The sequence below is a fragment of the Pan troglodytes genome, chromosome 2 (assembly GCF_028858775.2).
Source record: "Pan troglodytes isolate AG18354 chromosome 2, NHGRI_mPanTro3-v2.0_pri, whole genome shotgun sequence".
NCBI classification, from domain to species: domain Eukaryota; kingdom Metazoa; phylum Chordata; class Mammalia; order Primates; family Hominidae; genus Pan; species Pan troglodytes.
Genome location: NC_086015.1, coordinates 122,127,783 through 122,152,421, shown reverse-complemented (window position 1 = coordinate 122,152,421; position 24,639 = coordinate 122,127,783). Strand labels below are relative to the sequence as shown.

The 24,639-nt window shown below is 41.1% G+C and overlaps 1 protein-coding gene across 5 annotated transcripts in view; it reads left to right on the top strand.

The window, feature by feature from the left end:
• The window catches only part of IGSF11 (immunoglobulin superfamily member 11), a 446,505-nt gene that overhangs the window by 296,339 nt on the left and 125,527 nt on the right, over nucleotides 1–24,639 (top strand). For 2 of the 5 annotated variants that reach the window (XR_010155719.1, XR_010155727.1), the window contains one exon: nucleotides 8,664–8,815. The exons of 2 other annotated variants lie outside the window; for them this stretch is intronic. The gene's annotated coding sequence lies outside the window, so the exon portion shown is untranslated. Of the gene's footprint in view, nucleotides 1–8,663; nucleotides 8,816–22,447; nucleotides 23,324–24,639 lie in introns of those variants that run through there. One more of the 5 variants, XR_010155730.1, reaches the window with a different exon arrangement.

Sequence of the window (24,639 nt, the reverse complement as noted above, 5' to 3'; positions counted from 1 at the left end):
GTCTATTTATAAAATTGGGAACAAGGATGGGAAATGTGGCTTTATGAAGGACTGAGTTTTTTTTGGATATGCTACTGGAATATTATTTTGAGGAAGAACAGCCATACTAGGGAAAAAGAATAGTCAGGGTAATTTTAGTCTATTGGGAGCTCATGACTCATCTTGGAACCATTTTTCGTTTCCTTGCTTTGTTTCCAAACAGGTCTAAGGACATTTATTGGCCCATATTACCTGGAGTTGGGCCTTGGTGAGAGTCGTAAGGGTAACCCTATTCCTTTGCTTCTTTTTTCCTCCTGGGAAGAGCTTACCTGCCTTGATGTGTAAGCTTGGATGGTGGGAAGAAACTATTTTCTTGGTGTGCTTTTCCTTGGAATTGCTTTTCCTTCCCATTAGAGTGGTAATATTCAGAGGATTAAGATGTGAGTGTCAGCTTACGGGAAAGGGATCTAGGGGGTCTCTGAGTTTGCTATGCTTATATGCCTCTTAGGCAAAAGGGGTCTTCCATGTGGTTGAGTCTGGTCACCAGGGACCACATTGGGATTGGGGTAAACAACTCATGGTAATAAAGATCATGCATTTTTGGCTTTGTTCTATCTATCTATCAATCATCTTAGGAACCTTGGTGGAGCAGTGGTAATGGTCATAGGAGACAGTATTTAGGCATTTGTGGATATTAGAGACTTGGCTTTTCTCTTAGTTGCTCTCATTTTTAATAGGATTTATAACCTAGGAACTAGATCTAGTCTGGGCAGTTTTAGGAGGCCCTTTATGCCTTTTATATTCTTGGGAAATCACTGGCTTCTTCAGGGGCTACTGGGGCTAAATTTTGGGGGTCCTTTGAAATAGGGAAGAGCATAGTGGATGTCTCTGAACCTCCACAATTTCCCAGTGTAGAAAATGTCTGGTCAAGGGGAAGGATAGGTGCTTTCTGTCAATCATTAAGCTATTGTCTCTTACCTCCAAAGCCATCATAAATGTGATACTCTACCGATCATATTTATGGTTTGCCAGCTGGTTACTTATTCATGTTGCCAGTAGGGGGTACTAAGAGGGAGACTGAGAGGCTAAAGGAAGAAGAAGGGACTTAACTCCTTTCTGTTTGCTTTTTGTTCCTTTGGGTGTCACTCAGTAAAGCTTCTTCACTCTGGCAGCAGCAGTTCCTTTTTGTAGCAGTACCTGAATTTGATTTACAGATTTTCCACTACCTGGAAGATCAGTTTTATTTTTTCCCCTTGAGACAATAGCACTAGTAAGCTGCCACCCCTCCACTCCCCCCAGAAGTCAATGTCCCTCCTGTAATTTTTTTTCCTTCTTTAAGTTTTAATAATTGCAAACTACTTTGTTCTCCAAGCCCTAGAGATGATAGCTGTTTCCTGCAGTTGCTGCCTCCATAATACCTTAATGTTCTTTCATTCTCTCTGTTTCTTGGTTAATAGCCTTATACCATTCTTTATATTACATTCTCTCTATTCACATTTCTTTGGTGCTTTCTGTCTCCTGACTGTACCTTAACCGATATAAAATCTTACCTGAGCTTGTGCTTGGAACGGTAATAAGGATTCTCAGACAAGGCCAATATAGGAGCCCTTGAGACTCATAGTCTTTACCAGAATATAGAAAGATATGTGAGCCTTTGCAGTTTCCCAGACCCTCTGTGAAAAAGGATCAAATGAATCCTGCCTTACACAATGGTTCCCACCAAGAGCTACCCCTTCTCCAGTATGCTAACCTGGGTCATCAGAAGTTGCTTACTTCTAGGGCAGGCATATCTGAGCTAAGACAACCTGGGAAACAGCCCGGGAACCCAGAAAACAAACCAGTGATGTAGGGGAGTGATCTTTAGCCTACTGAGAGTCTGCAAAACCAGCTAAGAAGGATTGGGTCTGGAATGGAAAGAGTTAATACTGAAGCCCTCTCTGGAGTTGGCGGCCAGAGCTTTTAGAAGAGCCTTAGTAACTGCTGCTTCAGTAGCTGCTCTAGGTCAGATGATCAGGGTTTATGGGAAGCCAGAGAACGCTTGATCAGCAGTTAGGAATCTGGGCAAAGTTTGTTTTTTTTTTTTTTTTTTGAGACGGAGTCTTGCTCTGTCGCCCAGGCTGGAGTGCAGTGGCGTGATCTCGACTCACTGCAAACTCTGCCTCCCAGATTCACACCATTCTCCTGCCTCAGCCTTCCAAGTAGCTGGGACTACAGGCGCCAGCCACCACGCCCGGCTAATTTTTTGTATTTTTAGTAGAGATGGGGTTTCACTGTGTTAACCAGGATGGTCTCGATCTCCTGACCTCGTGATCTGCCCACCTTGGCCTCCCAAAGTGCTGGGATTACAGGAGTGAGCCACCATGCCCGGCCCAAAGTTTTTAACGATGATTGGAATATGGCAGTTAATAGCATCTTCAATTTATTGAATACTTACTATTTCTCAAATATTTCACAGGTATTTTTAATCCTTACAACACCCATTTTGTAGATGAGGAAATTGTTTTGAAGAGATTCAGTAATTTGTCCAGTCATGCAGTCATGTAATAGTTAATGTTGGAAATGGGCTTTGGATCAAGATTTATAAATCTATCTTGAATCTAGAACTCCTGAGCACTATTCTTAACCTTCTTACCATGCAGAAATTTTAAAAGAGAAGAAGTCAATATTCCAAGTAGTGGAAAGAGCATAACCCTTTCTATAGGGGCTATAGGCTATAACTGCCTAGTTCATACTCCTCCCTATCAGTCTGAAATTAGTTGTAATAAAAATAATGTTAACTTAAAAGAGTGATAATTGATGTCTGTTTTACCTCTAGGCAGCCCAAAGTTTTTTCACCTTTGGTTCAACTTGCGTTTACATCTTTGATGACCTGAGGTATCACTTCAGGGAACAAATCACTTTTCTTTATTCTATTTTCTTTCTGTTCCTCCTGCCTGTACCCACTTTTATACAATTCATTTTTAAAAATTTGTTATTTTTGGAACAGGGTCTCACTCTGTCATCCAGGCTGGAGTGCAGTGATGCCATCTTGGCTTGCTGCAACCTCTGCCTTCTGGGCTCTAGCAATCTTCCCATTTCAGCCTCCCAAGTAGCTGGGACTACAGGCACATGCCACCATGCCTGAATAAATTTTGTAGTTTTTGTAGAGACGGGGTTTTGCCATGTTGCCCAGACTGGTCTTGAACTCCTGGGCTCAAGCCATCCTCCCACCTTGGCCTCCCAAAATGCTAGGATTACAGGCATGAGCCACTGTGCACAGCCTAATTAGCTGGTTTTTACGCAAAGCTGGGCTCTCTTTTCTGTGACTGTAGAAAGATTCCTCATCCACCCTCAATTATTTAGCATGTATGTACATAGAGTTAATCTTACAACCGGGCTATGGTTAAGGAATATAGTGGAGAGAAGGTGTAGCAGGAGAGGGTATCAATATCTTCTCTCTTCCCATTAGATAACAAACTCTTGGAAGACAACTATGTTTAAGATTCTACACTGCCTAATCACCAATGTTGTTAACTGGCATTAAATAACTGACCTAGGACTTCTGTTTTAACATATTTTATAACCTTTCCTATAAGAACAACATACCTAGCCATCTACCATATTTTGGCCAGCCTGTCTTCATGCCTGATATTGTTGGTGGTGACATGAGTGGAGGTGTTTGATGGGTTTACTGCCCAGTCCACAAGTGGGTTGATGGTGCTTTTCTATAAAAAATAACACTGCTACTCATTAACAGATAATTTTTTGAGCTAATACTCAAATTTGTATTTCAATTGCATAATGTTAGAATATTTAAATTCAAACCTAGTGGCAGTCATAAATCTGAAAAAGGGGCTTTTTGGGACCATATCATGGACAGAGCACATGTCAAAAGAAAGAGCACTTGAACTTGGAGTCAGTGGATTTGAATTTGAGCCTTTGTTTCATCAATTACTAGCTATGCACTCTTGTGTCATATAAAATATTAGAACTTCACACTTATCTCTAAAATGAAGAGAGAACCTTTGATCAAACAACCTCACTTAGTAACTATATCAGTTAGGGTAAAATCAGTTACAAGTAACAGAAAATCCAAATCAAATTAGCTTAAGTAATCAAAAAAATTTATTAGTTCATGTAATTAGAGGTCTAGAACTATGGCGAGCTTCAGGATGGGTGTGAGTCAGCAGACCACAGTGTCAGTGTATTTCTTTCTCTCTCTGTCCTTTTTTGCCTTCCTATGTGCCAACCTCATCCTGAGAATAATTCTCCATCACTCTCCAACTCGAGGACCAGGTTTCTTGTCCACATTTGCAGTGTGTAAATATGGGAACCCACTGGGAGTCTTTTGGAAAAGAGGGGATGCTCTTTCTTATGGCCTCCTAGAAAACTCCAGCATACAATTTCATGGGCCCACATTGTGCTATATTCCTAGCCTTGAACCACTAACTGTGGCCTAGGGACAGGATAACACTTATTTTCCTACATGCCCCAAATCTGGAATCAGGTGTGCCTTAGTTTCCACCAAAGCACATGGGCTACAGTGGGCAGGGTGTGGGTTCTAGAATGAGAATCCTGATGTTTACCAAGAGAAGAGGAAAGAGAAGTTAAGGAGGCAACCATAGCCATGACAGTAAATAGATTATAAAATCAGACAATTTATGGCTATGGTTATTAAAATTCTGTGTCTCATTTAGCCTCAAGAGCTACCTCATAAGGTGTGATGGAGTGAGGGATGAGACACTCAGGTCCGACCTGCCCCTAACACACATACCTTCAACCAAAGCAGTGCTGACTGATGAACTGTGGGAAATTGTTAGTAACCTATAAAGCACCAGGGACTGATTTCATGGAAGACAGTTTTTCCACAGACATGGGGGTTGGGGAAGATGGTTTCCAATGAAACTGTTCCACCTCAGAACATCAGGCATTAGTTAGATTCTCATAAGCAGCACGTAACCTAGATCCCTTGCATGCACAGTTCACAATAGGGTTTATACTCCTATGAGAATCTAATGCTGCTGCCAATCTGACAGGAGGCGGAGCTCAGGCAGTAATGCTCACTTGCCAGCCACTCACCTCCTGCTGTGCAGCCTGGTTTCTAACAGGCCACAGACTGGTACCAGTTCGTGGCCCAGGATTTGGGGATCCCTGCTATAAAGGACTGCATAAGTTATTATTATTAATAACAACAATAACAAAACGAACATAGTCTTAACTGGTTTAGATTTGTATCCTTTTGTCTTTGTCATTTACTTCTGTTTAACCAAGAAAAGAAAGATCATTTTGTATCTTGCCAAGGTCTAAAGAATGCTGAGTAATGCTCATCCTTCTAAGCTTATGCCATTCTGTGATTATAATATATTTGAAAGCACCTTTTCTGCACCTGCAAATGCAAATTGGTTTCTGTTTACTGTTGCAAGAGACACCTTTTATTAAGATGTAAGCAGATCGGAAATAAAATTATAGAAGGAGTCTTCAGTTTTGACCTTCTTGACTTTGTTGCTAATAAACTGTCAAGATAACACATTGCTTTATACAGAACACCTTAAAATATTCAAGACTCTACTGGTCAAATTCCTTAACCAAAGGAAAGATAAATCTATGTATAAACAGGTAGATTACCAATTGGTGTTTTCTGTTTCTTCTTATCAGCCATTGAGGTTCAAGGCTTTTAGGGTAAGAACTCTTAGCTCTTTAGTCTCTTGACTTTGGAATGTCATTCGAACTATGGAGTCTCCCTCTAATGTGGCCTCAATTATTCAGAACGCCTTTAATCTTCCAAATTAACCAAATCTGTTCCACTGCCCTTGCCCAGGGCTCAGGGTAGACCTTTATCAGTTAATGAAATTTGACTTGAAAATTTTGAGGTTTTTATCATTTATGTTTAATTTTAAACTCTTTTTTTTCCTTTATCACAAGAGTGAAAGCTATAGTGAAGAGCAGACTTGTCTGAAAGTCTGATGGTACTATTTTAAAACAATAGATTTTATTGAAATGCTAACCAATAGAATAAAAGTGTCCTATCACATATGGGCTGGCTTTGGATATACAATTTCTTCATCTAAAGGATTTCATTTAGGAGCCCTCGTCTCCTCCCTCCCTCTTTTTGTTTCTTCTTTGCCTTCTTCCTTTCTTTTTCTCCCCTTCCTTTCTTTCCTTCTCCCAGCCTCATCTTCCTCCTCAAGTGCTTTAAGACAGATTTTTGTCCTCATCTGCACTGCTTGGTTTTCTGGACTGCTCTGTAGGTTTCTGGCTGAGATAATTTCGCTCATGAGATATACTTTTCTATACTGAATTTCATGATGCATATGGGATTGGGGGCAGGCGTGTAGCACTCTTTCCCATTCCCTGCACTACAGCCTCAAATCTGAAATCCCTCACTCCAACCCTTTGACCTAACCCTGTGCTGTAATTCACCTCAAGGGTTCTCCTCAAGCCCTCCTCAATGTCCTGCCTAGGCCATTCCCCATTGGGAAGGTCCTAAGCCTGTGCACCCATCTGCAAAACAGAGAGGATCTCCTCTGCTGGTGTCTGCCTTCTTCACAGCCCAGGAAATCTGGGTACCGATGACTGGAATCTGTTATTTACTAGAGTAATTGGGTTCTACACACCTTTGAGGACTGCCTGATGTGGCCAGGTGCAGGCAGGTGCTGTAAAAGTTGCTTTTACCCCATTCCATGGATGCTTTCACTCCTTAAAGTCCCCACAGACCTTCTTCCAGAGATCACTCAGGGCTGGCTGGGCTTGTCCGTCAAATCCCAACTTGGTAAAGTTTTCCTATGGTTTAATCTCCACCTAGGAGCTTTTGCCTCCGGATTGCCAAGGGCTGCTGCACCAACCAGACTCGATGGGCTTCCACAGGGGGCTTGTGGTCGGTTGCCACCTGATGGGGCTGATGTGGGGCCTCCCGCTGCTGGGCTGACCTGCATTGTGCACTCTCTCTCTTCAGCACAGGGCTCAGCCTGAGGGGCTAGAGGGAGATGCCTGTCCCAGGAGTCAGCACAGAGTACACTATGGTCACCCCTTGTGTCAGCACACGTCCCCTTTGGCCACTGTCACTCAGCTAGGCTTTTTTGCCATGCACGATGAGGACTGGATAAATACTCTGATGGAATTTTTAGTTCCTTTTCTGTCTCAGGCAGAATGTGCAAATTGAACTCAAAAGATTCTGCTGGCTAAACTGACCCCAGGAGGGGCTGTTGACTATTGTGGCACATACAGCCCACCCTCCCAGCGAGCTTGGCTGCTTCTCTGTTAAGGTGCCTGTCTGCCTCTCTGCCACTTTCTTGCATCAGTGTTTGTAGAGTAGAAAATATTTCCTGTACTCAGACTGTCTGCATTCTGATCTCAGCTGTACTGCCTTCTATCTGCGTGCCTCTGGGCAAGTTAACTTAGCTTTCCTGGGCTTCAATTTCTTCAGCTATAAAATTAGAGCTGTGTGAGTATCTACTTCAGAGGGTTCCTAGAAGGTTTAAACAACCTAATGTCTCTTCATGTACTTAACCCTGTGCCTAGCACATTATAAATGCTCAATGAACAACTGTAATAATTATTACAATTATACCTGTGTTTGGTTACACTTCTATTATCTGTCAGTGTTTTCATACACATTATGTGATTTAAACCACTCAGCAATTTTGAGAGGCAGAAATTATGGTGTCTTTTTTACATACGTAGAAACCAAGGCTCGGGGGCATTCAGTAATTTGTCTAAAGTTATGAAGCTAAAATATGAGAAGCTTGCTCATTTGGACACTGGTCTGTATGAATTCTAAAGCTTCAGCTCTTCTGACTGTTCCCTGCCACACAGTTGGATGACCCAGCCCAGTGAAGCTCCCAGTGTCCTTCCCAGGCCATTCCCCATTGGGAAGATCCTAGGCCTGTGCACCCCTCCCAGAAATCCCTTCTTTCAGAATCTCATATTTCTGGGAGATCTCCTCCAGGTCTCCGAGTTTTGCCTCAAGCCTACCCAAGTCCCCATGGCTCCAGGTATGGGACTCCTGAGCACTGGTCCCTATCCCCCATCCCTCGTCGTCCTGGTGGGCAGCCTTGCCTGATCACCCTGGGCTATGCATCACTATTACCACCCCTGGGATATGCATCACTATTTGCCAATTCCTTTTGTCCACACCAGGGGCTCTGTGCAAGCTGTGGTCATACAATAGAAAAGGGAAGCTGGCAGGGGAGACCTTCTGAGTGCAGGTCACCATGGATCAGGCCTGGGAGGCCCATATCCTAAGCATTAAGGAATACCTTATGAGAGTATCAGCCCAGTGGGGCTTCCCATGTTATTTTCCCTTGGTGTTAGCCAAGTACCTTCAAAACGAGCCCAGCTAGCTGTTTAAAATAGTCATTTAAAGGTTTCCAAATGTGGATAAACATGGCAAAGATACCAGGACTTCCATGAGCATACAAAAAATTCAGGCATAACCTTCAAACTGGGATTAACATATCCTTCTGTTTCCTATGGCTCATGCTTAGTATATATAGTCTGAGGGTGCTAATAGATGCTATGAAGCTCTGTGGGCCAATGGGAATCCATGGCCAAAGCTGTTTGCAGAGTGCTGGATTAAACGTGTTTCTCCGATGGAAGACTTTTTGTAGCCTTAATATAATGTCCACCACTGAAACTCTCTAGAGGGCATATTGCTTGCAGCATTTGCAAACATGTTGAACCCTGGAGTTTTTCTTTTTTTCCCACAGAGCATCCAATAAAGCAAGTCTTCCAATAGACTGAGAGGTGGGAGACTGGGGCTTGGTCCTGTTGGCCTCCAGCAGCTGTGTGACCTGAATGAGCCATTGACCCGGTACAAGCTGCAACATCCTCAGCCACATTAATAAACATGTGAGGCCACTAAATGTGCTTTGATTTCTTCCACATATTCATCTTTGGGTTACATTAGAATATCTACTTTTTGCATGTGTTTTCTGGGATGGTGGGATGGAAGCGAGTTAAGGAGGGAGAGAAAAGGGCCCATAAGGAGGGAGAGAAAAGGGCCCAGGTTGACCATTCTTAAGCAAACGCAGTCTGCTGATTTGTTTGATTGCCCACTTTCCTTGCTTGGAACCCAGTATACTTGCACTCCCCCGTTTTCACCACCTGCACGCAGGTTATACCTTTCCTGACCCCGCACTTCCTTCACACCCCTTTGCCTGTGACTAGTCATCATCAAGTCCTGGTGGCTCAGACTCTGAGATCCATCCTGAAATTTACCTCCTTCTCTCCATTTCCACCACCATCACTCTAGTTCCCACCATCATCATCGCTCAGCCAGACCACTGCAACACTCTCCTACATGGTCTTCCAATTTCTAACTTGTCCCCTATAATGGATTCTCTATTCTGAAGCCTGCTTAGAACTCCACCATTGGAAGCCAAGTTTCTGTGAGATTTCTCTTTCAAATAGAGCTTTTGTAAGTATACTAGGATGGGATACTGGTTGGGAAATGTGAATTGCTTGCCTCATGGGACTCATTTATCTATTTATTTGAGGAAAATGTTACCAAGTATCTACTATATGCCCAAATCTAGGAGCTGGGCATATAATGATGGAAAAGACAGATGCAGTTTTTACTCCCGTGGTGGTTACAGTCCAGTGCAGTGGTTCTCAAACTTCAGCATCCACCAACTTACTAGGACAGATTGAGAAAACAGCAGTGGGCTCAACCCTCAGAGTTTCCCAAGTGATGCTGGTGCTGCTTGTCTGGGACCACATTTTGAGAATCAGTGTTATAATGGAAGAGAAAGACACAAACAAAGTAAAATCACTGCCAATTATAATATATGTTATAAAGGAAGAACGAGGGGCTGGAGAGGGATCTACTCAAGGTTAGGTGGGCAGGGAAGTTCTCTCTGGAAAGGTGATACTTAGGATTACACCTAAAGGAAGAGTGGGGCTCGCTATGTCTGGCAAAGAACAGAAAAATGAGCATGGACAAAGACATTGAGGTGAGAACAAACTTAGTGTATTTGAGAAACTAAAGAAAACTGGTGTAGCTGGAGCACAGAGAGAGAAAGATGAGGTTCAAGAAAGATGTAGGGATAAGATCCTGTTGGGCTTTCGCAGCTTCAGTGATGATTTTATTCTGAATGCAAAGAGAAGCTTCTGAAGAAGTTCTAGGCTAGCTGTGGAATAGACAATGGATGTTAGGGGACAAGACAGAAATTGGGACACCAGCTAGGAAACAGTGGCCCAGGTGAGAGAAGGTAACAGCTGGGACTAGGATGATGGCATTGGGAATGGGAGAAGGAGATGCATGACAGGATGGATCTTGGAGGCTGAGCCAACAGGACTTGGTAATGGGATGTGGGCAGAAGGTGTGAGGGAGAACAAGCAGAGTGAAAATGGCTCGTAAAATTATTCCATTAAATAAAACAGTGTAATGGGATTTGTTTTAAGAAAAAAAAATCTACTCAGGCAGATGTACTCCTTAGGTATCTTTGCTTGCCCTAAAGCATGCACTGGATGCCCCAAAGGGAGGGTTCCTGGTGCTGTTTTCTGTTTGTGGACTCGCTCTTGAACTCCCAGATGATAGCCACTCCCCACACCTCCTCACGTCACTCTCAGTTCTGCTGGTTAACTTGTTGCTCACCTTCTTGTCTTATAATTATGTGGATAACTCTTTATTATAAATTCTGAAGAATGTGCCTGGCATTTGGAAGAGTAGGCATAAAAATCAACTGGAGAGTGGCTGGGCATGGTGGCTCATGCCTGTAATCCTAGCACTTTGGGAGGCCGAGGCAGGTGGATCACCTGAGGTCAGGAGTTTGAGACCACCCTGACCAATATGGTGAAACCCCATCTCTACTTACTAAAAATACAAAAAAATTAGCTGGGCATGGTGGCATGCACCTGTAATCCCAGCTACTTGGGAGGCTGAGACAGGAGAATTGCTTGAACCCGAGAGGGGGAGGTTGCAGTGAGCTGAGATTGCGCCACTGCACTCCAGCCTGGGTGACAGAGCAGGATCCTGTCTAAAAAACAAAACAAAACAAACAAACAAACAAAAAACTGGAGAGCTCGAAAAATGTGCATATCCCCAGGTGCTGTCCCTAGGGATGCGTTGTCTGGATGGAGCTCAGGAGTCTGAGTTTTCACTGGGCAATGAGTGATGCTGATGCAGGTGAGCAAAGCAGCTTTATATCTCACCACCCAAAGTGTGATCCCTGAAACAGCTGTATCAGCATCACTTGCAAACTTGCTAGCAATGCAGACTCTCAGGCCCACCTCTAACCTTCAAAATCAGAATCTGCATTTTAATAAGACCTGAGTTCAGTTGCACAGTAAATTTGAGAAGCCCTGCTCTAAGTGGTACAGCAAAACTCGTCTCCACTGTCTCTCATCATGAATTTTGGAGAAGTCAAGGGCCTACCTTGGGTCCTTGGGTACTCTGGCTATTTCTTTTTATAATATTGTTCAGTTTTATTTGCATAAACCAGTTCAGGCTCTGCTTCTCCTTTCTCCTGTGCCCTGGGTAGGATGGGTACATCCTGGGCACAGTCCCAGGGAGGGACTGATGGATTCCTCTTTCTCTGGGCAGTGAGAGAGCGCCTCAACATTCCCGCTTCTTCTTGACCCTCAGGAGACCCCTCCACCTGCTGCAGTTTTATTGCTTTTAAAATCTATTTTATATTCCATTATGTGATTTCACTGTCCTCCCTCTCATTCAGCTGTTGTACACGCTACATTCTAATCTAGGTTCAGAACATTTCATCAGATGGTCTCCGATTAAAATCCAATAAAATTTAAAGCAGGGGAAAGTCCAGAATAAAGGAGATGCCATCTAACATGCAGGGTCTGAATTTAATTCTGTTTCAAGCCTTCTGAACACATTTTGGGTACTGCCTCTGAGGCCTGTATTAAAAATGAAACAAAACAATAAAACCACCTCCCCCTGCCTCTTGTCCAACAACTTCTTTTGTGTCTTTAACCTTAGGAACCAAATGTTGTCTCTGAGGACCTCAAGTGCTTAGTACATTTATTAAATACTTATTATGCGCTAGGTGTGTATAACAAATATTCTTTCTTTTATCTGCATATCTATCACCAGCACTCCTCCCACCACCACTATCTATCTATCTGTTATCCGTTTTGTAGCACAACTGCAGTTTCCAGGCCCTTGGAATCAATCTTTTTTTATTTTTTATTTTTATTTTGAGATGGAGTCTGGCTCTGTTGACCAGTCTGGAGTGCAATGGTGTGATCTTGACTAACTGCAACCTCTGCCTTCCAGGTTCAAGAGATTCTCCTGCCTCAGCCTCCTAAGTAGCTGGGATTACAGGCACGCACCACCACTACTCCTGGCTAATTTTTGTATTTTTAGTAGAGATGGGGTTTCTCCATGGTGGCCAGGCTGGTCTCGAACTCCTGACCTCAGGTGATCTGCCTGCCTCAGCCTCCCAAAGTGCTGGGATTACAGGAGTGAGCCACCGTGCCCAGCCTGGAATCAATCTCTATGCCCTATGCACCAGCTTGTTCCCTGACCACCTCCTTCCCTCCCTGTTCTCCTCATAGCTGTCCCCACTGCATAACTCTGCCTCTGCGGATGGTGCTTTCTCTGCTTGGCACCATTTCTCTCCTCTCACAGGCAGCATCACTGCAGCCTCTAACACTTAGGCAAAAACCAGAATTAGGGAGTTAGAAGAGCTCTATTCTGTTTATCCACAACAAATGCCTATTATGGAAGATAGATTGTCAACCCATTTGCAATAAATGTTTTCTCGTCACATTTCTAAATATATGTAATTAGATGCATCCAATTTATATTTGCTCTCTGCCCCTTCGTAATTATGCTCCCTCCCATTTTGGGAAGAAGAATGCATCCTCCACATAATTTGCTTTCTTTTATAATAGCAAAAAATGCTGCACCCAAGCACACTGTGACGTGCACGCTGACACCTTCACTCAGAATCTCCATTATAATTCTTAGCATAAAGAATTTTTGCTTTATGCAGCATTTCTTTTTCTAGGAACTTAAGGAATTGTCATAATTGCCAGGGACAAAGCATGAGCAATGTGGTAGGAGAGACAGAGTGCAATTAATTTTGTCATTGATTTGGGGATGGTCTCTCTTCCCTGGTAAAGTAGGCTAGCACATTCCTCCATCTTGCCTTAACATACATTAAAATGAGAGTGTTGAGAGGTGGGGGTGGGAAGGAGGCCTAAGTGCATGAATACAGTCATACTATTTATGTGTAATTATTTTCTGTATAGGCTACCAGAGTGGGCGTGAGGGAAGGGAGCTGAGTTAAACCTCAGCATGGTTGCTTTTGTTGTTTGCTAAACTGGAGGAGGGGAAGAACTACAGGGAGGTTCTGTATTATCTGTTATTCAGTTTTAAATATTTCAATTATACTTCTCCATTGGTATGGAAAATTGAGAGTTGGCTATAAAATGCTTGTAAAAATAACCGTACTTGGAGCAGTTTAATTACTTTAATGAAATGGAGACAAATATTTGTAAGTGAAGAGCATGCTTATAGATAATGCAAGTAGAGTACATGTATTATGCAGCAAATGACTTAATTAGTTTTTAATTAGCAGAAATTACAATAATTTTTTAGCATATCTTTTATTGGAATGGTTTTTAATAATAAAAAAGCGTGTGGGTATCCTTCGTAGAAAGCCATTTACTGCAAAGTAGGATAACAGATTTGTTGTTTCAACTAGAAAAATTTCAGTTCTATTATAAGCAAATTATAGTTCAACTTGTCTTAGGAATGCTCAACATACTGTTTCCTGTATGTCGTTTGTAGTATGTACACATCCAAATACAGGAAACAACTTGAAGATGCCTTAGCTTCTAGATTCTATCACCTTTTGAAAATTTATAGGTTTCCCTCTATCCATCCATTGTTCCATACATTTATCATTCACTCATGCATGTATTTGATATTTATGGCTTGCTAGGAATAGTACCAGATATTGGAGATTTAAGGGTTTCTAAGACCCAGGGCTTTTGAAGAGTTCAAAGTCCAAGAGGGGGAACACACACATAAATGAATAATTATAATTAATTTAGTAAATGGCATCCTACAGCCAAGTATCAAGTGGTTTTAAAATAAAAATGAAGAAACAACCAATTCTTACTCAGGGCTTCAAAGAATGTCACCTAGAAGAACTGATTTTCAAGTTCCTGTAAGGCCTTCCAAGCAGTCAGATATTAAGCAGAAAAAAAAGGGGATCTGGAAATGCCTGATGTATTTAGGAAACAATCTGGGCTAGAGCAAAGGTTTTCCAGGGCCGTGAATGGAATGTAGTTTAAATTAATATATCTCTAATTATTAAAGTAACAATGATCATTATGGAAAGTTTGGAAAAACAAGTTTTATAAAGAGTGAAATAAAAATCACTTATAATCTTATATATTGTTCACAGTTTCGTACTTTTTAATTATTTTTCTTTGCTACAAACTCACTTTAAAAATGATGAGATTGTGCTATATAAATAGCTGTATATTCTGCTTCTTTTATTGAGTGCATTGTAAGCATTTCCCCATGTCATTCCAATTCCTTGTGAATGTAATTTTTAATGACTGTGTAACAGTCCATGATATGCATGTATGTATGGCCTCTAATTTATTTAAGCAGTCCTCTATCATGAGCATTTTTATTGCTTCCATTTATTACTATAATAAATAATGCTATAATAAACATATTTGCACATAAATTTGCCTGCATTTCTGATGATTTCCTTAGGGTAGTTATCTAGAATTGAAATTACTAAGTCAAAGAGTATAAAAATTTTAAGATGTTTAATGCATATTGTCTTAGTGTTTTCACAATGGGTGGCGTGGGCAATTGCAGTATAAAATATATATGTGCTATTGGACAATAGGGCATTTTTATAATGTTTTCATGGTTTTAATATTTTCCAGCCTGATAGAGACAAAAAAGTATTTCGTTGCTGATATAGTTTCCATTACCTTAATTATAATTATTTTTATTTAGCATATTTTTAGCAGCTACTAGTGATGGGCGCTGTGGTTTTAGCAGTCACTTTTATTTGTTTGTTGGAATTGTCTATGTTTTTTTCTCTATTTTCCTGTGGCATTTTCATATATTCGTTATTGATTTCTTATTTGTTGACATAAACTAGAAACAAATCTATCAAAAATATTCTTTGAGATGTCTTCCATTCATTCATGTTCTTAATATTGTTTGACCTGGAGTTCTCAGGATCCCTCAGGTAGTCTTGCTACCATATGCCAATAGGTTTCTTAGTCTTTGCTATGGGAAAACATATACTTCATCTGTGAACAGTGTGGTCTAATTTATTATTTAGAAATATATATATATACACACATATATATGTGTGTGTGATATGTGTTGTGTGTATATGTATACATATATATGAGTTATAACAGTGGAAAAGAGAATGAGTTCTTAAGATGTTCACTAGCTTTATATTGTATTATGTCATCAAAATGTTTGCATATTGACTACTTTGTAAAATCTTGTTTAGAGATTGGGAAGCCCACTTCGTGGAGCTCTAGATGACAAAAGGAAAAAGTGATTGAATGTGATTACTGTCAATCATCTGGAGTATAATGGGGGCTATGATTTCTCAAGGGAGAGATGAAGGGACCAGGTCATATCACTTGAATATAGTTGCACCTAAGCCATCATGTGGCGTATGTGGGGTGTGTGTGTGTGTGTGTGTGTGCGCGCAGATTTGTCTTCACTTTGGCTCAGGTCTGTGTAACAGTTCAAGGAGAAGTGATATCTGATGACTTCTTAATGTTATCTTGAGTAGAGAATAAAGGAACTTTGTTAAAAATATGTCTGATAGGTATCTGGGCCTTTCAATCACTGCCTTTAAAAAAGAACCTATTAATTAATTTGGGGCAAAGCAAGGAAAAAAGAATATTGATCTTTAGCCAAAAATTATCCTAAATCCTCTGATTCTAGTAATCTGTGTCAAATAACTTCACCAGCAAATTAAAAGGCAAATAATAAACAGGAAAAATATTTGGAGTAACTAATATCCTGAAGAAAAAGTTCCCCATTCTTCTTTTAAGGTATTTAAAAAATATGTTCTTATCTGTTCATTTTTCCAAATAAAATTTAGAATAATTTGTCAAGCTCTACACCTTTTCCTTCAAAAAAATCTAATAAGAAATAATTAGAAATGCAGAAAAGATTAACGTATGAATTTTTTATAGTACGTATGTTTATCATAGATTTGGTGAATTGACATTTGAGATCAATGAGATTAATGCTTAATGAACACACGAGCCTCCAAATGTCTCATGATATCACACAAAAATAAGACATCAAGTAAGCCCTCTCTCAAATGGGACAGGTGAGCACCCCATCCCTGACACAGCTCTCACTAAAAGCATAGTCGAAAAAAATTGCCAAATGCATGTCATTCCACCATGAACCAGGCCACAGGCCTAGCAGGAAGATTGCATATAGAACTATTCTTTGCTAAATGAGGTTCCTTGGCTCAGTCCAAACAGAGGAATGAAAATAAGGTCTCCGATGTTTTGTGGACAGGAGCTCACGCAAGAAATTACAAGCAGATTTTGGACAGTTTGGGGATGGGGTGAGGTGGTCTGATTTGGATGATGTAATTATTTCAACTGCAGTGTGATGAGCCCAGCTTGGCAAAAGTATTTTCTATGTAAACATGTTGTCCCTGAAGGACTTAGTGATGAATCAACACATGGGCATGGCATGGGCCTGGCTCAGTGGTCCAGACAATTGTGGCTGCCTATTTCATCAGGCATTTGGTGCCACGATTCTATTTACTTTTGAACTCTAGCACACTTTTGCTGAGAAATCAACTGCTTAGAAGTTATTTAGAAGTGAATGGATCATTTGTTTGACTGACTCTTGATTCTAACTCTTTTACCTTTTCAGCATACTCACCTTTACAATGTTCTCAGTTCCTGAGAAGGCTTAATAACTACTGAGCTTTCTCTGGAAGCTTCACAATTAACTTCACATTAATGCTTATCACAAATGAACCTCTCTCCTTGTCTGTGAAATGGGATCAATATATTGTCTGCCTAACTCACAGTGTTGTTTTGATAATAAAATAAAATTATGTATGTGAAAAATGCTACACAAATGTGAGATATTCTCATACCTCAATATTAGGTTTTTGTATTCATCAATAAAGATACCCTTGAAATGCACCAGAGGACTGGCCTCATTTTGCATTTTGCCCTCTCTGGGATAAAACAAACATGCTCTTTCAAAAGTAGTCTATTTTAGTCAAAGTAGCCATCATCACTCTAGTGATGAAATTCTGGAGCCTTGTGATTTGTATCCAACATTGTTTACCTCCACAGCAAGGGTATGTTTTACTATACGTGGTGCCAAACAGGTAGTACTTTGTGAGTTCCTGCTTCTCACCACAAGGTGGTGCTAGTGTATCCAATAAGACAGTTTACTCAGCGACTGAATCAAAAATCCTCTTCCTTTCAGCCCTAATTTATGATCAGGATTTACAACCCGTTTCCGTAACTTTACCTTTCCTAAGCCATCAATTCTGTTTCTCTTTTAAAGATTCTCTTCTTATGAAACTTCTTTTTTTTTTTTTTGAGGATTAAGTTGGCTTAGTGACAAATTCATGCCTACATTTTGAATTATTGACTGTGGATATCCTCAGGGGTCAGTGCTGGCCTTTCTTCCTTGAGATTCAACAACACCCAATGTTGAACTTATTTGCAGAATGTCACCGTCAGGGTCTGATCTTAAATGTGTTGTGACGAATGGTCAAATGGGAGGACGGTGTGAGGGCATTTTCTGGGCTGCTGAGTTATGCACTGTGAAGGAGCTGCAGGCTCCATATCAGAAGACCCGTGTGACCATGGGCAAGCCACTTGACCTTTCTGAGCCTCAGTTCATCATCTCTAAAATGGCAATCATGGTAACAGCAATCTTTTTGGACTATTATGAAAATTAAGGGTAAGCAATAATGTCTTTTCTCATCTGTAAAATGCTATGATAATAGTTCCTTTTTAGGGTGGTAGATAGTAAACAAGAGAAAACATACAAAACTCCTAAGAAAAATACCTGCAACTTAGAGGGCGCTCAGTGAACATTTTAGTGACGATTGTAGTCACTAATGTCATCACATGCCAGAGGTTCTGTGCGTGGAGCTGGGGTCGAGCTGGAGGAACACTGAGACCTCTGCTCTTAGATTCCTTAGCTCTCTATAATTGTAGATAACTATTTCCCTGTTAGGCATGAAGCTGGTCATCTTGCTGCATTTGAAGTGGTAGGAGGTTTTGTCTTTTTATTTTCCTACTCCTTTTTTCCTTGTTTTACTTAAAGGGAGAATAAATTATTTCCATGTCAACTTCCCTCCTTTTTAAGGATGTGAATTTCAGCTGTAAAAACACCTGAATAAGAAGGCAGGGGACCTAGTTTTCCTCCTAGCAGTGTTGTCAAGGAGGATTGTGAGGTTAGAGAGAGCTGGCCTGGAAGCCAGGAGACTCCAGATTTAGAGACTTGGAAATAAAATTGCATATATATTTAATGACTGGCATTCTCTGATTTATTGATTACTCAAAATGGGAATGGTAACATTTTTTACTCCTATCAGATAGGAATGTTATAAAGGTTAAAATGAACATGCAAGATGTGAATGATAATATTGAGGTTCTAGATGTCAGTGCTACAGATAGAGGTTATTGGTATATGATAGTAGGTGTGTGTTGGGTGAGAGAGGTCATGCTTTGTGAATGCTGATTGAACAAAATATGATTAACCTGGCAATTTCCATGATAAAATCAGGAAATGAGGTTTTTGCACGTTCTCTCTTTCTTTCTCTCACTCACACACACATATACACCCTCCACACCCTAGTTCCAGTTTTAAATATAGGACAATTGTTTGTCCCAATGGAGTTGAAAATGGAACAAACACTAAAATTTGGGTCATTTCCAACTGTATTTGGGATACCTAGTAGTTTTGCTCTTGGAGGAACGTGAACATTATTTTCTAAGGCAGGGATCAGCCCATAGCCTCTCCTTAAGAAATCTAGTGGCACAAAACCTGCCTAAACCTGAATAGGTATGAGGCATGCAATAATTCAAAGAGCAGATAATAAAAAAGGAAAGAAACTGGGAATGAGAGAAAGAGAAGAGGAAGGCAGAGAAAGGACAAAGAGAGAGTGGTGCATTGTGGGGAGTGAAGACAGTACCCGGCTGTGTTCAGATGTGTGGTAGAGGAAAGACTAGAAGCTTGGGAGTTAGGAGACCCAGGGCAGGAATCCCAGTTGTGCTGCCTGGTGACCCTGTGGCCCTAAGCAATTTACTTAACCATTCTGATGATCAGTTCCCTTAATTCTAAGGTAGGGTTAATAATATCGATCTTTGCATGGTTGTAGTAAGTTTAACAGGACACAATGTCCTGGTACTAATTTGTGGGTGTGTGTGTATGTCTGTGTGCTCTTACCACACTGGTGGTCTCCCACTATGAGGAAAGCAGTAGTAGGCTTCCATTACATTGCTCAGTGGTCTGTTTCCCATTGCCAGCTGTTCTTTGTCTTATTGCCATCATAGAAAAGTAATCCTGGGAGCTGGGGTGTGGTGTGATGGTGGACTTGGGGATTACGGAAAGTCATCCCAAGGAGAATGTACAGGTGAGGCTAAACAAGATGGAGGTGAATGCCTGCTCTACCCATCTGGAGAGTGTCCCTTCAAAGCCCAGCTCTGCTGAAGCTTAAGTGAATTGCTATATGTTGTTGTCATATGCAAAGACTTCCCTTGAGAGCATCCATTCTTGTCAAAATATGCAAAATAAATAGTCCAAGGACAATAGTCTCCAGACTCCCTTTCAAGCTAACTTTGAACACAAAATTAATACTACCTTGGGGTAATTTTTCAAACACACATGAGTAGACCTAATCATGCCGTTAGTCTCTGATATAGCTTGGACGTTTGTCTCCTCCAAATCTCATGTTGAAATGTGATCCTCAGTATTGGAGGTGGGGCCTGGTAGGAGGAGTCTGGGTCATGGAGGTGGATCCTTCATGAATGGCTTGGTGCCATCCCCTTGGTAATAAGTGAGTTCTCGTTTAATTAGTTTATGTGAGAATTGATTGTTTAAAAAGTGTGGCATTTCCCTTCTCTTTCCTGTTCCCTCTCGCTGTGTGACATGCCTGCTCCCTGTTAACCTTTCACCGTGAGCAAATGTTTTCTGAGGCCTCACCAGAAGCCAAGCAGATGCTGGTGCTGTGCTTGCATAGCCTGCAGAGTCATGAGCCAAATAAACCTCTTTTATTTATAAACTACTTGGTCTCAGGTCTTGGTCTTTATAACAATGCAAAATGGACTAATACAGTCCCCATCTCACCATTCAAACAATAAGGGTATATTGGAGAGTATTAAATATCTTGCTTAAATCAAGGCATACTATGTTTGCAATTTCCCTAAAGTTTTTTAGCTTAGTGAGTAATTCTTTTTTGCCTTTATTTTTATTTTTTATTTTTTAAATTATTTGGTCTGCAGATGAATAGCCTATTAAGTAATTCTAACAAATACATTGTGTCTTGAATATTTTGAAATCATTTTTTATAAAGTATGCACTAAATTTTCTGAGAATTGTTAAGTAATGTGTTGTTCTATAGTTTAGTAGAACCATTTTTTCTTCCTTTTAAAAACTTAAGAGTTATTCCATATTCAGTCTTCTTATACAATGTCTGTTCTTTGTGATTTTATCATACTAACAGAGTAGCTCTGAAATACAGATGCAAATTCCTTTAGCACCTGAGATATAATGAGTATGGGTTCTGCTACAAGCTTTTTTCCTTTTAAAATACAATAGTAATTCTTTATTAGAATAGGAATAGCACTAGATAAATTTAAATTTTGTCTAAAAAATTTGAAAGTACTTCTAGATGCATTATCTCGTGTGATCCTACAACCACTTGTGAGGTTTGTGGCACTGGTGTTATTCTCTGTTTTAAAGACAAGGAAGCAGACTCAGGGAGGCTAGGTAGCTTGCTCAAAGATCCCACTGTGACCAGTTGGAAGAACCTGGTTCTGCAAACCATGGATCTCTAACTTGACTTTTGAACGTCTTGTTATAAATGTGTTTTATTGTGTGTCTGTTATTTTCAAAAGAAACTAAACTATAGATAGACAAGAATACACACATAACACCCAGACACCCAGACACACACACACACACACACACACACACACACACACAGTGTTGTCCAATAGAATATTCTGTGATGACACAAATTGTTCTATGTCTGTACTATTCAATTCTGGTAGCCATTAGCCACACGTGGCTATAAAGCACTTAAAATGTGGCCAGTGTGACTGAGAAACTGATTTTTCATTTATTTAATTTTAATTGAAATATTGACAGGCTAAAGAAGCTTTTCCCCTGGAGTAAGTGGGGCAGGACTCCTCACCCAGAACTCCTTTCCCCAGGGTTAGGACAATAGCTAAGTCCACCCTCTGGGGGAAGGGAAGGAGAACAATAAAGGGGATACCCCTGACGGCCCTGAACATCCACCTGAAGGAGACTGTTTTAAACCACAAGTGATTGATTGGTGGCTTTATAGGGGCAGGCAAATGGAAATGGGGGCTCGAGAGTATGGGGAATTAAGCTCCATTTCTTCACATCTGAGTCATAATGCACAAATTTTAAATTCACTGCATGAGCAAACCTCAGGTCCTTTGGGGCTTTTTCCCTGCTGAATTGTTCTTATAGGGTTGTGCAGTCCTGTGTATGAGTCTTTGGTTCTGTGCTCCACTGCTTTCTAATTCTGCACATCTGAAAGTGTGGATCTCATCAAGGAATTCTCCGTATAGGCAATTGGATTCATTGAAACTGCTTAGAAAGTACAGGCTGGGCGTGGTGGCTCACGCCTGTAATCCCAGCACTTTGGGAGGCCGAGGCAGGCGGATCATGAGGTCAGGAGATTGAGACCACGGTGAAACCCCGTCTCTACTAAAAATACAAAAAATTAGCCGGGCGTGGTGGCGGGCGCCTGTAGTCCCAGCTACTCGGGAGGCTGAGGCAGGAGAATGGCGTGAACCCGGGAGGCTGAGCTTGCAGTGAGCCAAGATCGCGCCACTGCACTCCAGCCTAGGTGACAGAGCCAGACTCCGTCTCCACACACAAAAAAGAAAGTACAGAAGGCTTTCTGACCACCCCCATCAGCATCCCCCAGCCAGGGGTCCTACAAGGAAGCAGATGTGGTGTGAAGAACATGGGCTCTGGCACCAGGCTGCCTAGGTTCACATTCCTGCTGTGCCATTTATTAGCTGCATGACCTTGGGCAAGCACTGAAGGGCTCTGTGCCTCCATTTCCTCATCTGTAAAATGGAGGTGATTAATAATAGTGCCCACCTCATAGGGTGAATATATTTAATAGTACCCAGCACAGTGACTACCATATCAGTATTTATTGTTAATATGGTTGTTTTAGGTTCAGCTCCACTTTGGTCTCAAGGGCCAATTATGTTTCCAGGAAAGGCAGGGAGATTTAAGGAACACTATCTTTTCTTTCAGCAGCTGTACGATGAGAGCTTCACTGCAAGTCCTGGCCTACACAGCAGGGTGCTTACCTAGTTCCTGGAGTCTTATCCTGGGTGCTCAGACACCATGAGGCAGCCTCTAGCTGCAGTGAGTCTTTTTCAGGCCTGACCCCTGTCTGACTGCTGGTGGCCCATGCCAAACTCTTATGATGCTCACAACACCTGCATACACTTCTGCTGTCGAATTCTAAAAGCTTGGTCCACTGCCCCACTCTGGTGGGTTTGTCCATTTCCTAGGTTCCAACATCTTGGTTGTCTGCTCCCTCTGGCCTCTCAGCATGTTTCCTTTTTATTTTAAACAGGCATTATTTTGGGGGTCTCCAATGTACCAGACACTGTACTAAATGCTGGAGATACAGATTTTCATAATTTTTGGAGTCTCCAAAAATGGTTGCTAATTTGCACTCTAAAGGATGAAATACCGAGTGTCACCACTCCCTTGACGACTACTTTACCTTTAGAGAGACATACCTCAATAGCCATAGGTGGGAAGGAAAAGGGAAGCTAAAATTCAAAGAGCTGACATCACCAGGACTTCTATCTCTTATTTCACATTTGTCCTGCTTCCTGACTCCATCCACCTACCCTTTGCAAAGGATGGTGTGTGGTCAGGATGAGATGAATGGAATCCCGAATCTTATCTACAGCAATCCACCAAAATGGGAATGGTATGGTGTAGTGGAACTCCCAAATTTTGAAATGTGTATGTAACTCTCCAGTTTTGAAATGTGTATGTAAAATCTTGAATTTATACATTAGATCCTTGTTTCAGATCTACGACTCTGCTTGTTTGTGGTCTAATCAGTTATTCAATAAAAATTTACAGAGAGAATCATGAAGACACACACCCACAAACATGCCTTTTTGGCTTATTTGCTTTTTTAAATATAAGCAGTTTAACCTGGGCATTATTTACCAGGTACTGTCTTTGAGGAAAGAGATGTAGGTTCGAAAAATTTATTGGCTCTGGAAGTTCAGTCCCAGCTGGAGGAACCCAAGAGGGCAGTGGTGAAAACTTCAAGGTTGGGAGATGATTGTGGGTGAAGGAAAATGTAAACTCCAGTGGATATTTACACTACTAAGACATGCCAGTACTTGGAACAGAGCAGAGAAACAAACAGAAGGGATAAGAACAAAAGGAAAAAAAACCAACCCTGCTTGTTAATATGTATATTTTACATGGCATCTTTGAAGATGAAGCTACTGCTTACATTGCTTTACCCCAATTCACTGAGTTTTACAAGACCACAGGGGGACGTGTTCCAGTTTGAACAAGCTGAAAATGTCTTAAAGCTGACAGAATAATGAGTATTTTTTCTTTGTTTAATATTTTTGATCCAGATCGGATAACTGTGGTTTCTGTCATTTCTATCCAACATGCCTTTTGCTATTTTTCAGCTGTGTTTCTTTGACTTACTAGAACATTTAATTTCTTGCATGTATAAAAAGAAAGCCAAATAAAGGTAATTATTTCAAGTTATTATTAAACAATTTCCAAAATCATGCATTGAATATTTGATTCTCGGGCTAGCTAGTTAATGTTAAAACTGATGGTTCTGATGGAATATTTTTTCTCTTTCTTTTTTACTTTGTTCTAGCTGTATTTCTATTCTTGATTTGAAGATTAAACTGTCACTGATATTTGGTCTTCCACACCTGGATAGTCAGAAGCGGACAGAGGGAAATCTTTTCAGGACAAAGGTGTATCTAGATAAGCCCATTTGGGATTGGATTTGAAATAGGTAACTGATATGGCTTGGCTCTGTGTCCCCCGCAAATCTCATCTTGAATTGTAATCCCCACGTGTGAGGGCAAGACCTGGTGGGAGGTGATTGGATCATGGGGGCGGTTCCCCCATGCTGTTCTCGTTATAGGGAGGGAGTTCTCACGAGATCTGATGATTTTAAAAATGGCAGTTTCCCCTGCGCTTTTTCTCTCTCCTGTGCCTTGTGAAGAAAGTGCCTGCTTCGCCTTCACCTTCGGCCATGATTGTAAGTTTCCTGAGGCCTTCTCCGCCTGCAGAGCTGTGAGTCAATTAAACTTCTTTTGTTTCTAAATTACTCAGTCTCAGGTAGTATCTTTATAGCAGTGTGAAAGCGGACTAATACAGTAACAGAGTCAACACATGGAAAATGATTTTTTATTTTTGCTAGCCCTGAGATGACT